Here is a 16,118-nt window from a genome sequence, read left to right as displayed (position 1 = left end):
ACACGTTCCCCAGCAGCCTCCAGACAACTGATTTAGCACCAATAAAGCTTAAAGCAGAGGCAGACAATGTGTGCAGCCCTATGCCAAGACTGGAGCACCAGTGGACTTCCCATGCATGGGGAGCAGCCCCGGGGCCAGGAGCAGGGAGCCAGGGCAGCTCCCCATCCCAGGCTGGGCAGGAATGGCCCTGGCAGTCTCCCCTGACATTTGTCAGGACACAAACACACAACCAGGGCACTTCACTCAACTGCTCGTGTACCTGCACATGCCGTACACAGAGACGTGTTCCCAGGCTGGAATGCCTCAAAGGAAGAAATTCCTCCCTGTGAGGGTGGGCAGGCCCTGGCGCAGGGTGCCCAGAGCAGCTGTAGCTGCCCCTGGATCCCTGGAAGTGTCCCAGGCCAGGTTGGACAGGGCTTGGAGCAACCTGGGAAAGTGGAAGGTGTCCCTGTCCATGGAACAAGATGAGTTTTTAAAGTCCCTCCCAATCCAAACCTTGACCTCATTCCCTGAGCACTTTGCCTGCAGCACCCTCAGCATGGCGGAAATTCCCCACACATTTCTGGCACAGGCATTCGATGCAGAGCTGTTGTGTGTACAAACTTTATGTAAGGGATCGTGTACAGAAGGCCAAGACTTGCAGCTTCCCACGAGTTTTTCCAAAGAGGGGCATTTATGCTCTAGGAGATTCCCACCATGACAGTCTTTCTTGTATTACATTTTCCATTTACTTCTTACTATGGTCGCAAAAAGATCAACTTCGTCTTTCCTTTGTGCCGTGACAGAGAGGAGGGAAAGGGAAAGGTGACAGACAAAACCCCAGCAAGGAAAGCTCCTGGGAGGAAAGCTACTGTGGAGGCCTGGCCTCAAAGGCTACAGCACCTCCGTGAAAACAGGGAGGAAGGCTAGGGATAGTCACAAAGTTGTACCACAAGATGGAATCCAGGACAGCACAGGAAGTAAAAGAGAGCTGGAACATTCCTGCTGCACTGGAGGAGCTCAGACAATGAGCATCGCTCCCATCCTGCCTGCAGCCACGCGATACGGACGGAGACAGGAGTACTGCACACGCACCAGCCAGCACTGTGGGACACACACACCCCTCTACCCAACGCTTCCAGGAGTCAGGAATGACAGCTCTGCTCTCTGAGGAGAGGTTGGTGGCAGTACCAGAGTAGTTTCACACCCCTCGCGCAGCAGCAAAGGAGTCGCTTCGAGAGCCTGAAACCCTCCAAGGGCCTGTGCTGAAACACAACAATCCAGGGAGCTGAAAAGGACTAAACTAGCATCTTCCAAGGAGCCATCTCACACGTCTGCAGAGATGCTGCCTTGCAGGAAAACAAAGGGAAGTGTGCCCTTTCCTTGCTGTATGAGCTCAGGAAGAAGGGTGATGGCTGAAGCACAATCCCTGTCCATTCCTGTTTGGAGCCAGGGTTCCTGTAAGCACAGCCAACACTCATCCCTGCTTCTTGTCCCCTGGCTTAGACCTCTCCTGAGGCTTCCTTTTGGACACCAGGGACACACCTGCCAGAGTTACACCATTCCTTTTCATGGAATTCGAGCACAAGGCACACAAACCACTAAGAAGCTCAATGATTGTCACCTACACCAGCTTGCTTTAAAAATGGTTTCCCAGACAGCTCTGAAAGTAATTTATTTTTGTTTTTCAAGGAAGAAAATCATGATCTTAAGACTGTAAGTTCTAGGAGGCCTTTTAAACATGAATTTTATCAATACTTGTAAAAAAAAAGTCCCCAAATCCAACACTCCCCTGCATTTTAAAAACTGAAGAAATAATGTAGCTATTTGTCATTTATGTCTTTAGTTTGGGATTACAAAACCATTACTGCATCCGCTTGAGGCCATTCCCTCCTGTCCTGTCCCTTGTTCCCTGGGAGCAGGGCCTGACCCCACCTGGATGCACTCTCCTGTCACACAGAGCTGCTGGGAGCCCTATAAGCTCCTCTACCAGTTCAGGCCATAAATATTCCTCTATGTAGATAAATAAAGAACAGCCAGACTTCAGCAGCTCATTAATTCCTGTTCACAGTAAGTCAGGGACAGCAGTGGTGAGCGCCAGGCATGACTGCGGTGGGCACAAAGGTGCAGGCACACAGGGAATAGGGTCAGGATCGCTCCCAGCAGGAGCTGACCCTGTCTCACTGTGGGTACAGCTGTTCCAGCCACGCTGAAGGGACATTAGATGTGCCACAGGGAACAGCTTTCTCACTTTCCTCATGCAGGTAGCATCTCTAACACCCAGGAAGGGGCTTGGTGCCCCTGTACAGGAGGATTTCTGGGCGCAGGGCTCCCCGCTCCTTGCCAGCCCCGGGGTGTGTGGCATTAGCTCTCCTCGGAGCTGAGAGCCGATTACAGGCAATTCTCCCGAGAAAGGAACTCTCCCAGGAGACCAGCTGCTCAAATTGCCACATCAATCTTGCTCACCATCCCTAAGAGAAGCTTATTCAGGAGAGAAAGGAAAACAGGGCTTAGCATAAGCCACTCCAGCACAAAGCCAGACAGGCATTCCAGCCCGGCAGACGGTGCTTTCACACCTGGAACAGCCCAGTTGCATCCCGGGAACCGCGAGCCCCCGTTTGTGATGTGTGAGAAGATGTCTTTGGGTGAGGCTGGGTGAGCTGCGGGCACGGCAGGGGCTGCAGGCGGGCAGAGCCCGAGCACCGCCGTGCCAGGCTGCCCCGGGCTCTGCCAGGGCACGGCACATCCCGGCTTCTGCCCCACAGGAGCGGCACGGCACGCAGGAAACGGCACACGAGGTCACCTCTGGACCGGAGGACGATTTGAACGCTGCCTCGGTGGCCCCAAAGCCGGAGAGAACTCAGAGGCTCCGAGCAGACAGCCGCGGGTTTTTGCCCCAGATCTGCCCCAGCCGGCTGCTGCGGCTCCGAGCGGGATACACCCGAGTGCGGGTGAAAGGGGATGCAATGCAGCCCATGTGCGTCCCACGAAGGCTGTACCAGGGAAGAGCCCACGCTTACAAACCCCTCCTCTTCCGTGAGCAGGTAACTGAAACCTGCCTCTCTTCCAAGCTGAGATCAATAGCTTGTGACAGAAGCGGAATTTTATTTTAATGAAAATTATAATAGCAACCAGCATGAGAAGCACTGCAGTCAGAAATATGTCATCTTTCCATCACACAAATATTCTGAGTCACCTTTAAAAGCGGCTCAGAGTGTTTTAGTGCTGTCAGTGCCATCTGACACAGTAAACCTGCACATTAAGCCTTACCCTTGGTTTCAACAGAAGCCATAAATGGCACCTTTGGACCCACGGCCTCACCAGAAGGGTGGGCTGAGGTCCCTGCCAGGCTCTAGAACAAACTGTGGCAGGAGCAGGAGCCCTGGACTGGCATGGGAAGAGCCAGGAGCATGTCACGAGGAGTAGCTATTGCATAGAGTGATCTGTCCAAGAAGTTCAATAACCCCAGGGAACAGCTGAGCACTGGTAAAGATTCAGAGGGACATTAGCTCAAACTGCTATTAAAGGATTCATGATAAGAAGAAACAGGCTTTAAACTTGAAAGGACACAAAGGGGCGGGGAGAGTAGTCTACACAAAATGGAAACTACGTAAAAGATTTATCAGCGCAAGTTCCTGCTTTCAGTTTCCAAAAGTTAATACAAACCCTAGTCACAGTAGGAACTGCTCCCTCCTTGGTGCCTTCCTCAACCAGCAGCTCAGTCACACTCACGTGGACTGCAGCAACGTGTAATAGTCACTCCCAGAGGAGTCTCCCACTCCAGACCCAGGCTGGTGGCCAGCTCCCTGCCTCAGCGAAGTCCCCAGGTGACCCTCCCCAGGTATCAGACCCTGGGCCTGCTGTGTCCACCCTGGGCTCCACTTCAGCAATTAATGCACTGCTTACACTGCTTCACTTTCAACCCCATGTTTCAAACCCAAAAACCTACACAGCACCACTTACACCCTGGTTTTTTAAAGAAGGGATGTCAACACCCGTCCTCAGTGGATGCTTCTGAACAGCGCGTTGCACACGACAAACCTCTGCCACCCGCAGTCCCCATGAGGCTGACACAGCTCCTGGAGTGACTTGCCTCCTTTACTTCCCGTAATGCCCAGCCCAGCCAGCTGCCAGACTATTGTCTGGATGTTCTTTGGAGTTGTGCAACCCACTCCCACCCGAGGAAGCAGGTGACCGAAGGGGAAGTGCCACAATCGCCAGCATTTCTCTACGCAGGTACTTTATAATTACAAAGATATGGGGCTGGATCTGAGCAACCCATGGCCAGAGTTGGGGGAAAGAATGAAAGGAATGAAGGAAGGGGAATGGGGGGGAATTGAGCCCCAGAGCCATGAGCTAGAGAGCAAAGCAGGATGAGTATTCCAGCAGAAGTGTGGGGACAGATGGATCGAGGCTGCAGAGCTGCGCCGCAGCAGCGTGAGCCGCCCCGCGCTGCCATCAGACACGGCTGAGACGCAGAACCCGGTAAATTGGGAGGAGAAACCCAATCTGTTATGTTGCATATCTGTGTGCTTTACGAGGCCATTACCATGGAATCCGGGTGCTTCGCATTCCATCGCAAACGAACACATCTAATAAAGTGAGTCATTCAATGCAAGGCTTAAAAATAGAAAACTTATAATCATCTCCACTACAGTTTGCATAACTTGCCATTGGCGCAGGAGCATTGTCTAATTCCTTCCTTCCCAAAGCTCCTCAGGTAAGTCTGGGATGATGAGAGGTGCAGACTGATGTCCCTCCGGGCTGAGCTGAGAGTCCTGCACTGCTCCTGCCTCTCCAAACAGCTGCATTCCTACGCTCAGCTCCCTCTAATCCAGCTCTCATCCCTCTGGCAGGGCTACTTAGAAGGTGGCCACGGTGACAGCAGCAGCAGCAAGGCCACAGTTAAGTTCTGACTGAGGGTACTTTCAGCCTTTAAAGCTGTACTGTTCTGTTACTGGCATTTTCAGGGTGTGTCAATGCAGGAAGTGGCCAACTAACAAGAAAAAGGGGATGTAACCAGAAAATAGCCCCATTAGGACTCTCTTAACCAGGTCGTCTACCAGCTGTCTCTCGATTGCCTTTGAGCAGCCGGGAGTGGTTAATGTTACACAGGATGTCAGGCCAGAATAACTGAAGTAGCTGAAAAGGAACTGATTAAAGCTTAAACCAGCCCAAACTGGAGATGCTTCCCCTGCAAGGCAGATCTCTGGTGAGGAACAACACACCCCAAAGAAGGGTTCCAGAGGGTCCCAACACGGCTGACACAGCACAGACACGTCCATCCTCCAGATCCTCTCCTAGAGCCTCCCATGGCCACTCTGGGTTCTCAAACACAAGTTAGGACACTGCAATTAAAGTCATCATCCAAGACCACCTCTCCAACCAAGCACAGGAACATCACCTGCGACATCCAGGCAGCTCACAGTCACGGGTCCCCTCAGCCAGCGCCACCCCACAGATCTGTAAGGTCCTGCAGACAGAATTTAAACTCCCAATCCCCCCAGGCCACCCTGTGCCGGTAAGTGGAAGCCAAGCAGCACTTTACCATATGGGGAAAGTCCTTCCCACGCTCCAGTACAGGCAACCAGCTCGGCTCTCATGCCCAAAAGTGGTTGTAGCACTTGTCAGGCACAAAAATAAAGGAGAAACAAAGCAGAAAATAGGTATCCTATCCTCATTCCTCCTCTTGGTCCCGCTGCTTCCAACTACTTCATCTGCCTTCTGTACTCAGACACCAAGATATTCCCACCCGGCATTAGATGACAGAGCAACTGCTGTAAACTCTGTCCTACAAGGAACAAACTTTTTGGCTCCTCTTTCGAGTGTCTGCATTTTAGCCTAACCACTTCTTTTCCTTCTGTTTCATTACCCTCCCACAAACAAAAAAAATCTTACAGATGATGAGGGGAAAAAGTCCGATGTGTAAATCCTGTTTGGGGTTTCAATAGCAATAGTCTTGCCAGAGACAGTAGCGTGTTTCTGGGAATGAAGCAACACTACAGACAGGGATGGCTGTAATCCCAAGGTCTGTACCTAAGGACTAACAGGAAAATACAAAGAAACACCAACAACAATAGGTATTTTGAGCTTTCCTACCATACAAACATCACAATATATTTACCCAGATGAAAGTATTTCAATTCCCTCCTGTCCTACTGGAAGGAGTGGGAAGCCTGGTCTCCAGCCTGATCACTGACTAATGTGTGCAGGACGATTTCCATACTTCTGTGTTCTTGTGCCAATGTTGTTTTAACTTAAACAGTTCCAATAATCATTCTCGCTTTCACTGTTGGTGGGGGTTAATATGGGCCACAAACCACACACACAATACAAAAACTGTAAGCCAGTTACTGTCATTAGAAAGAAATGTTCTTGTTAGATACAGTTAATTTATAGCTGTTGCCCATTGTTTTGATATTCTTCATTCCCCTAATTTTTAATGCAGATATTTGAATAGACAGTCTACCTGTTCAGCTTGATCCTAATGCTGGCATTTTATCCCTGGTTTTCCTTCCCCTCCCTAGTCAAACACTCAAGGGGCAGGGATCAGAAAACAAGGTGTTTTGCTTTTTGCAAGACTGGACATATACCTGCACACACAAACAGGAACCTGCTCAAAAAAATAGCTACAAATTAGGTGAATACTTAGGTGTGGCAAGGAAGTAGCCTAGTTTTATATCCTGGGATACAGATTGAGACCTGATAGCACATGCAAATCTAATCCTGGAGGAGGGGCCTGCGTTCAGAATCACTCTGAAATCAGAATACACGCTTGGTTTGAGAAGCTTTGCAAAGCAAATAAAAACAACCCAGTCCAAGGCTTTGGACTCCATCCACAGGATCTGGTTGTGATTTGGGGCAAGTTCACCTGGAAACCCCTTGGAGAGAGAGCTACAAGTTCACTTGGGAACCTGACTCAGAAAGAACCATTCAGGGATATGGAATGCTTCCAAAATCAATACTGTGATGTTGTGGAAGAGGTCTGATTACAAACTGTCTGTTCGTTACGTAATAAAAGCTGTTTCCTAAAGTGAAGCTTTTTGGAAGAAATAGGCTGCATCCACATCACCAAGAGCTAATTAGTGGAGCCCTAGAGCCCAACAGCTGCTGCAAACAGCTCTGTGGTCTCTGTGCTCTGCTGTGTTTACCCCAAGTGGCTCCAGTCTGAGCCACAAACACCCATGGAGCAGTGGCAGTGCAGGAATCCTTCCTTCCTTAAAGGGTAATCTTCCACTTCTGTCCCACTTGCTTCAGCTTGCTTTTCCTAGCCTTTAATTTTTATTTCACAGAACCCCAGAAACACTGAGGTTGGAAAAACCCTCCAAGCCCATGGAGTCCAAGCTGTGCCCCATCCCCACCTTGTCCCCAGCCCAGAGCACTGAGTGCCACGTCCAGGAATTCCTTAGGCACCTCCAGGGGTGAGCACTCCAAACCTCCCTGGACAGCCCCTTCCACGGCCTGAGCACCCTTTCCATGAGGAAATTCCTGCTGATGTCCAACCTGACCCTCCCCTGGCACAGCTCAAGGCTGTTTCCCCTCGTTCTGCCCCTGTTCCCTGGGAGCAGAGCCCAGCCTGTTCCCGTTTCCCACCCTGGCCACCTCTCCCACTCTCCCGAGCGCGCCCAGCGAGACAGCGCCCAGCGGGTCCCAGGTGGGCGGCAGGGACAGGGATCAGCACCCTCGTGCTCACGTTCTGCGCTCCCATCGGCTGCAGGAGCACACCCACGATGACACAGCTAATCCCTGGAAAACCACAGGTTCCAGCTACAACCAGGAGGCCAAGAACGTACAGTAGCTTAGTTAAGCTATACAACCAGACTGTCAGAGCTGTGGTTGAAGACACATAGCCCATAAAAAGGGAAAACAACTCCCCAGGTCCCAAACTTTTGTGTGCCAGCACATAAAAAAGCACCAGGGTACAAGGAAGATGTTGCTTAACTGAGCTACTTGGAAATGCCAAGCCCTGTTTTGAAACCATCAACTATGAGTGGAAGGTGAAAGTCACAACTGCAAACTGACAGCAGAAAATGCACATTTCTTCTAAATATTTGCTAAAGCTTGCAGAGACCTGTGTGGAAACAAAGCAGGCAGCAGCAAGGAACCTGTAGGAGCTGTCCTCTGGAAAACTGCTCTGCATGAATGGCCTCTGCACTGACCACATCCCGCCAGCTTCCTAAATTCCTGTCAGGGACAGTCAGCAGGTGGAAATGGATCTCTAGAGAAAATATTATATTATATTATGCAGCAAGGTCTAGTTCGCAAAACTGTTATTATTACTGTGCTCCTGTGCACACACATAATTAAGCAAAACAAAATGTAAGTCCATATACATACAACCAAAGTAATGCTACAAATTAGATACAAGGGGTGTGAATCATTTTTCATGCACACTTGTGCCTACTCAAAACTTCCATCCAACTTCAGACTAAGTAAACTGATAATTGCCTAATGTTAAAATGAATAATATTCTGGTTACTGCTATTGAAGGGGCAATACTGGACTTTGCTTTACATATTAACACTGAAAGATCCTGAAATATCTGACCAAGTCTTTACTGGCTAATCAGTCACTGCTTATCATGGAAAATTCCTGAATGTAACATGAATAAGTAAGGAAAAGAAAAGGGTAGAAGGGAGAAGAGAAGAGAAGAGAAGAGAAGAGAAGAGAAGAGAAGAGAAGAGAAGAGAAGAGAAGAGAAGAGAAGAGAAGAGAAGAGAAGAGAAGAGAAGAGAAGAGAAGAGAATGCAACTCCTTTGGAGCAGAGGAGAGCCCCTGCTTCCCAGCAGCAGGTGAAAGGAGCTGCTTCCAGCACACCTGTACTACCTGTTCACAGTAAACACTAGAGGAAGTCAAGCAGGGCATCAATCTGGCTGGTTTTAAACCAAAGGTCTCCATACACACATTTACATCTTTTCCTGTAGAATTAGGCTTACAAACGTTTACTGATTGCTTAACAGAGGAAAGAATTCAGAGAAGTTGAGGACACCAAGCAATGGTCCCACGAGTACATTCAGTAGAAGTTATAACTTACTTTCATTTTACAAAGTTCAGTGTAACTACAGCTATGCTATTTTTTACCAATAATTCTTTTCTTTTTTTTAATAATGGGAGATACTGTTTCTATTGGCTCCATTGCAGATAAAAAATATAGTTCACAAGCTCTGCAACCTCCTTATTTATTATATATAGATACCTACAGGCACACAAGCAGCTGTCCTGGACAGAGAGACACTGGGGCTGGACCGCTCCTTGTGGGACATTCTCAGGGAGCACAGGGACAACCCGCACACAGGACAGCTGCCAGGGGCTCTGCACCACTTCCATAAAACTGCCACCTTTTCTTTGATCTTTTTTTTTTTCTCCATCGAAAAGCTTAAATAAAGCAGGGGGAGGAGGCTGGGAGCACTTGGTAGTGAAAGCTGCTGTATAAAACCATAGAATCATGGAATGGTTTGGGTTGGAAGGGACCTTAAAGCCCATCCCAATCCCACCCCTGCCATGGCAGGGACACCTCCCACTGTCCCAGGCTGCTCCAAGCCCCAATGTCCAGCCTGGCCTTGGGCACTGCCAGGGATCCGGGTACCCTGTGCCAGGGCCTCACCACTCTCGCAGGGAAGGATTTCTTCCCAATATCCCATCTACCCGTGCTGTTCTTGAGCCTTACACATGGAATGATAAAATCCCAGAATGGTTTGGGTGGGAAGAGACCTTAAAGATGCTCCAGTCCCACCTCTGCCATGGGCAGGGACGCGTTCCACTGGACCGGGTTGCTCCAAGCCCCATCCAGCTTGGCCTGGAACACTCCCAGGGACGGGGCAGCTTCTCTGGGCAACAGGGTAGGATGTGGAGGAGAGGCAGCCAGGATGCGTTTGATATACATTTATAACAGTAGGCGACCCCAGGCTTTAACGCGCGGCTCCACCCGCGTGTCCGGGCCGGCCCCGCTCCCTCCATCCCGCCCGCGCCGCCGCCGCGGCTCCGAACCCCCCGTGCAGACAGAAACCCCGAAAGGCACTTACTGCGGGAGCCCGCGTCCCTCTGCGGGCTGCTCGCCGGCCGGCGGGAGGAGAAGAGGGGAGGGCGGCTCTCTCCCTGCCCGCCCTCCGCCTGCAGCAGCCAGCCAGGCTCCCCCGAGCTCCGCCTCGAACACCGCCCGCACCTCCCCGCCCTGCCCTCCGCCCGGGACCGCGGCTGCCCCGCCGAAGGCCGCGGGAGCCCCGCCGGTGCGGCCTGGACCCGCGGGGAAGGGCCCAGTGCGGCCTCCTCATCCCCGGGCTTGCGTGATGGGGGTCGCCGCCCATGGCGGCCCCTCCCCGGGGCTGCGCCGGTGGCGGTACCGGAGGCGGTACCGGAGGCCTCCGGCCCACGCGTGGAGCCCGGCTCCACCGCCCGCGCAGCTGATCGTGGTCTTCAGCTGTCTGGGTGTCATTTCAAGTCAGTAAACAACTGCAAGGATTGGATTTCATTAGTTCTGCAAAGTCAGTGATATTCAGTCACTGGTGATGGGAGCAGTGTTTATCCCAGGCATATTGGTGCCCTTAAAAGGTGGTAAGATCTCGAGTGGCAGCTGGAATTAGTAGATACTCTGGCTTTGAAGCCGTCAACTGAAGGGAAAGAAGTGAAAATAAAAGGAAAAAGAACAGAAAATTATTCATTTTCTAAGGATATGGTTTTAGGGTGTGTGTTTTTGGAGAGGGTGAGAACGGAAGACGAATAATTGGGATAGGGAAAAAATGGGATTTAAATGCAGTTTGTGGTGAATAATTTCAGCATGACCCAACACACAAGTTCTGGATGTGAATGCCTACCCCATGTATGTGTTCTAACATGGCACTAGATGTTGTCATTTCATCCATCTCTAACAAATAGTTGTTAGAAATTGGAGAGTTCCCTGTCCTCCCACCCCTCAAGGTCGTTGTCTACCCAGATGTAGCTGCACTGTCAGTATTAATGTATGATACATTTTGATGAATACACGACAGTTTATGAGTGCAAAATGGATCTATATCCAGTTTCCAAGTGAACATTTTCTGCACGCCAGCACTGCTGTGTCTCATCAGCTTTTTCCAACCTGCGAAGTCTTGAAGGGGGTAGAAAATGAGAACATTGTACTACTCTCCTCATAAAGAGAAAGTGAAAACTTCATAAGGATCACATTTCCCAAGCAATCTCACTTTCCAGGAGAGGTTCTCCACACCTGCATGGTGCAGCTACCAATAAACAGGGATGGGCAGTTCTCTTCCCTCCTTTAGGCTTCCGTTCAACTCAACTACCACTGTCTTTTTATCTTAGTTACTGATTGTTTAAGACTGGGCTTCATAAGTTTGAAGAGTAAAAGAGTTTTACAAGGTTAAGCAAAAAAATGAGATGCCTGAAAGTATTGCAAAATTCATCCCTTTCAAGTCTGTTTTTTATTTAATGCCTGGATGAAAATATTACCTCCAAAGTCTCCGTGCGTGTGTCTTGGTCCCCGGGACACCTGCCAAGACAGGAATTTTAGATGGCCGAAATCATGTGCTCAGCAGGTGTAAATTGTGTGCAGGGAGAGTTCACCTTTTGTCCTCAACCCCAGAGGCAGTTTCTCTTCATTAGCAAGGGAAGATGGGGAAAAAGATTATCATCATTTCCTGACTGCATGCCAAAGTTATGTATCATAAGAAGAAAATCTGTTCATACGTTCACAAATATGTTTTCTCCTAATCTGTCTTCAGGAAAATGTCTTTGTGAGCAGCAAGGGTGGTGACAGTTGCAGGAGAGCTGAGACAAAGGGACAGAAACAGATGCAGAATTTCTCTGCTGGGATTTTTCTAGCAGGATCCATGGTAAGTCCTCTGGTGTGAAAATCCAAGTGCTTAGTTGTGGCTGTGATTAGACATTTAAATGGGTCCCAGCTCGGGCTGTGGGTGTCAGGTATCACTCCAAGTACAACCCTGTGGCTTCCCATGGGATGCTCCGTTTACCACGGGACCAGGATGTGTTGCTGGTGTTCAGGTATTTCCCCTGCACTGCAGCAGATAAATCCATGGCTGTGTTCATGTGTCTGAGAAAGTGGCTCATTTTTGTATTACGATGTGCTATCCTCCTAATCATGTCTGATTGTTCGCTGTCTCATCGAGATCCCACATCAGGGCTGAGCAGCAGAAACAAAGGCAAAAATTGCAGTTTTAAAAGCGTAAGGTCACGGGTCATGTTATTTGTAGCAGAACAAACACCATAATTAATTGGCCTCTCCCTGCAATGGCAGCACAGGAGGGAATGGGAGGAAGCGATGTGGAGTGTCCGTGCTTTCCTGGGGCAAACAGCCGAGCTAGGCCTGACGGACAACATGAATTTCGTTGGTAAAGAAAAGAAGGACAGTATCTCTTAGAAAGCGAGACTGCTTGGACTAGTCAAGAGTAGTTATTTTCTCTTTCAGTGTTTAAGAAGCTTTGCTGTGGCAGGAAAGATGAAAAAAAAAATTAAATTTATTTCCTCTACGTGTGCTGGAGTGAGAGACTGTATTCAGCAGATGCAAGGCAAAAGGCTCTTTGGAATTTGTGCTGTATTATTTTTTTCTCTCAGACACTGACAGATGAAAACCAGCCCTGGTGAATGCACGTCTGCTGTTTATCCAGGTATTTTCTCCATTGAATTGATTAGGAAAAGCTTGGAAAACCTGTTCAAAGACATATACAATGAATTTGAAATTCCCAGTATCCGTAATGAATAAATCCAGGATTGGAGTGTCCTCTTTGCTTCCGATGCCCATTTCCCTGGCATCGCCTGCCTGATGGCTTTCTTTTGGGACACTTTAGACAGTACCTGGAATGATAATTTTCTGGGTGTCTGTGCATTTATAAGAAACTTACAGATTGCCAGCAACATCATCAATAATTGTGCTGGGAAAAGTTATTTTAAATAGCCACATATATCATTGTCAATTTGGTTCCAGTGACCTTTTGTGATCCAGAACTGTTCCATTGAACAAAAAAAAAGGATATGGGAAGATCCCAGAGTTTCTACTTTGCTGATACCTGGAACAATCAACATTCCTGGATGTGAGTGGCTTCTCTCCGTGTCTGAAGGCCCTGGTGGGGATATCTCACCCCATCTTCCCTCAGCACCATTTTGACCATGCCAGCCATGCTGTACCTTCCCCGGAATTTCAGATTATGCCTTTTCATCTACAGAAGTATTTCTCCCTGAAGATTTAAATAATTAATTGGGACGTGCCTAGTGGGTCTTGAGCTAAACTTCAGAGAGGCAGCAGATATGTGTGACCAAGTGACCTTTTGCTGTCCTGCTCGTCCCCGCGCGCTCGCTGTGCTCAAAGGGATGCTGTCAAAATTGCTAGGCCTTAAAACTTTAACCCACACTGACAAGTTGTTCTACATTATAAGTCTTCCCTAAGAGATTACCACGATTGTTTTGTTTGTTTTGTTCCAACCATCTTTGCTGAAGGCTCCACAATACGGATTCATTTGTCCTTTTGGGCAGGTGGATATTTTTAAATGCCCGGCTTATTCCGTGACCTGTTAAAATCGAGTTGATGTGCGTGTGCTCCACTCAGTGGAGAACTCGCCGGGGATGGAGCAATTTCTCTGCACTCTGGAAGAAGAGACAGGAACATGCTTGGGAAGCCTTTGTGGAGAAGCTTTGAGAAGCCATTTTGAAAGGCCTCTTGTTTTCTTCAGTGCTTTGGAAGTCTTGACTGGACCTCCCTGGTGATACAAAGTGTTACATACGTGTTAGTGAAACACCAGTTGGTTCTTACACAGAAGTTTGCTGTCTTGCTGGGTGCTCTGAGTTACTCCTTAGGCTTTATTTCTAAGATCTCCATTGACAGAATCACAGGATCACTGAGGTTGGACAAAGTCTCCAAGACCATCAAGTCCACCCTCTGACCAATCCCCACCTTGTCCCAGCCCAGAGCACTGAGTGCCACATCCAGGAATTCCTTGGACACCCTGTGGGGTGGGGACTCCAAACCTCCCTGGGCAGCTCCTTCCAATGCCTGACCACTCTTCTGGGAAGAAATTCTTTCTGAATTTCTAAAAATTTCGACCTGCCCCTCCCCTGGCCCAGCCTGAGGCCGTTCCCTCTCCTCCTGTCCCTGTTCCCTGGGAGCAGAGCCCGACCCCCCCGGCTGCCCCCTCCTGTCAGGGACTTGTGCAGAGCCACAAGGTGCCCCCTGAGCCTCCTTTTCCCCAGGCTGAGCCCCTTCCCAGCTCCCTGAGCTGCTCCATGTAGGACGTGCATGATTTAATACAGCTCCACATGGGACGTGGATCAGAGCCAGCGGCTCTGATCAGGTACAGCTGTCCCATCACACGTTCCCATTTTTATGTGCCAGGACAAAGATTGAGGCAGCACCCATTTTATATGGGGTGACTGCACAGCCACAATCCCACCACGTGACATGGGAACGCGTGTCCATGCCAGCAGGCAGGAGGGAAGGAATGATACCCACTGGCCACACCCTGGGTAAGCCACACCTGCATTTTGAAGCTTGATTTGAGCGGATTTACTGCAGCCTATCAACCCTACCTTGTTGCTATCACAGTGTGCCAGCTGAAGTTGGGGAGAGAGGCTGCAGGTGGCCCTGAGCAGCATTCTCCTCCTCAGAGGGTCACAGCAGAGTCAGCAGAAACACCTGAAGCTCCTGGGCTCTGCTCTGTCAAGCCTCAGCCAGAAGCAGGGACACCTCCCACTGTCCCAGGCTGCTCCAAGCCCTGTCCAGCCTGGCCTTGGACACTGCCAGGGATCCAGGGACAGCCACAGCTGCTCTGGGCACCCTGTGCCGGGGCCTGCCCGCCCTCCCAGGGAAGGATTTCTTCCACATATCCAACCTAGATTTCCCCTCTGTCAGTGTGAAGCTATTCCCCCTTGCCCTCTTGCTACCACTCCTGATGAAGAGTCCCTCTCTGGCTTCTCTGTACGCCCCTTCAGATACTGGAAGGTCTGTGAGGTCTCCCCAGAGCCTTCTCCTCTCCAGGCTGAACAGGCCCCACTGTCTCAGGCTCATAGGAGAGGTGCTCCAGTCCCCTTACCAACTTTGTAACCTCTCCTGGACTTGCTGCAACAGTGCCACGTCCCTTGGGGGCACACAGAACAAACCCATCTGCACTGAAGGTTGGCAGGGAACGTTCTCCCAGCCATTGTGATGGCTAAGATGAGGAACCCCTTAGGACTCCTTGTTTTGCTGGAGTAGGATTCTGATTCTCACTCAGCGGAACTGATCCTGGGAGATTTTCGCCAGTTCCAAGGCTCTGGACCACCATTTCTAACATTGCAGGACTCGATTTCTTCCCCGTTCAGCACCCTCCTACTCACAGTCAGTTCTGAGGGAAGCCAAGTGGGAGCCTGGGTCGCACTGCTTGGGAAAGGGCTCCCAGGCCATGTTCTGGAGTGACATTTGGGCCCTAGGGAGGCCTGTGAGTTGCCAAACTCCTCCTGGTTGACAAAGTTCCCTGCAAGACATCAGCCAACACCCCCAGATGTTCTGAGCAGATGCAAAACACAGTCTAATGGACATGAGAAACTGTTCTCTGAGTTATTAACTACGAGTGCAAGGATGGGTTTCATTTCTGCTCTGGGAGCGAGTAGTGCAGAGTCCATCACAGTGGTGACCCTCTGTGCAATAATTCTCCAAGGAGTGGCGCAAGCAGCGTGTTCTGCTCTGCCCTGACCTGCCCAGAGAGCAGCAGGGCACCTGGGGACAGGGTTCAGAGGTGCCCTTGGCTGAGTTACCCATTGGACTCAGTGACCTCAGAGGGCTTTTCCAACCTCAGCCAGCCCATGATTCTTTGATTCCGTGACTCTCTCTGAGGACACACTTCTGGGTCCCGTGTGGCTGTGCACAGATGTTGCCAGATGTCCCCTACCTGGCAGAGCCTCAGCTCAGCAGGAATGAGAGGAGATGAGAGAACAAAAGTAGGGGGAAACCTCCTCATGACTAACTTCCAGACACAGTAAAATGGAGAATTAGGGGCTTCTCAATATGAATATCTTTTGCCTAAGTGCGTGGGGGTTTTCGGTCCTGGGCTTGTCTGAGAAAACAGTTTTTCTAGGCTGACTAATCCAACCATAACCAACAGCCTAAATAATAATTATTACTTACAGTTTTTATTATGTCACCTTCTGCCATCGGAAGCTGA

General features: G+C 49.9%; 1 protein-coding gene across 1 annotated transcript in view; it reads right to left on the bottom strand.

Moving 5' to 3' along the window:
• Positions 1-10,130, bottom strand: part of GPD2 (glycerol-3-phosphate dehydrogenase 2) — a 48,742-nt gene extending 38,612 nt beyond the window's left edge. Inside the window, exon 1 of the mRNA XM_082284754.1 lies at positions 10,002-10,130. The gene's annotated coding sequence lies outside the window, so the exon portion shown is untranslated. The remainder of the gene's footprint in view (positions 1-10,001) is intronic.
• Between the last annotated feature and the right edge of the window lie 5,988 nt (positions 10,131-16,118).

Source organism: Coloeus monedula (genome assembly GCF_965178545.1).
Source record: "Coloeus monedula genome assembly, chromosome: 7".
In the NCBI taxonomy this organism is placed as follows: Eukaryota; Metazoa; Chordata; class Aves; order Passeriformes; family Corvidae; genus Coloeus; species Coloeus monedula.
Note: the sequence above shows the minus strand (reverse complement) of the source record. Positions and strands in the feature narration are given on the sequence as shown.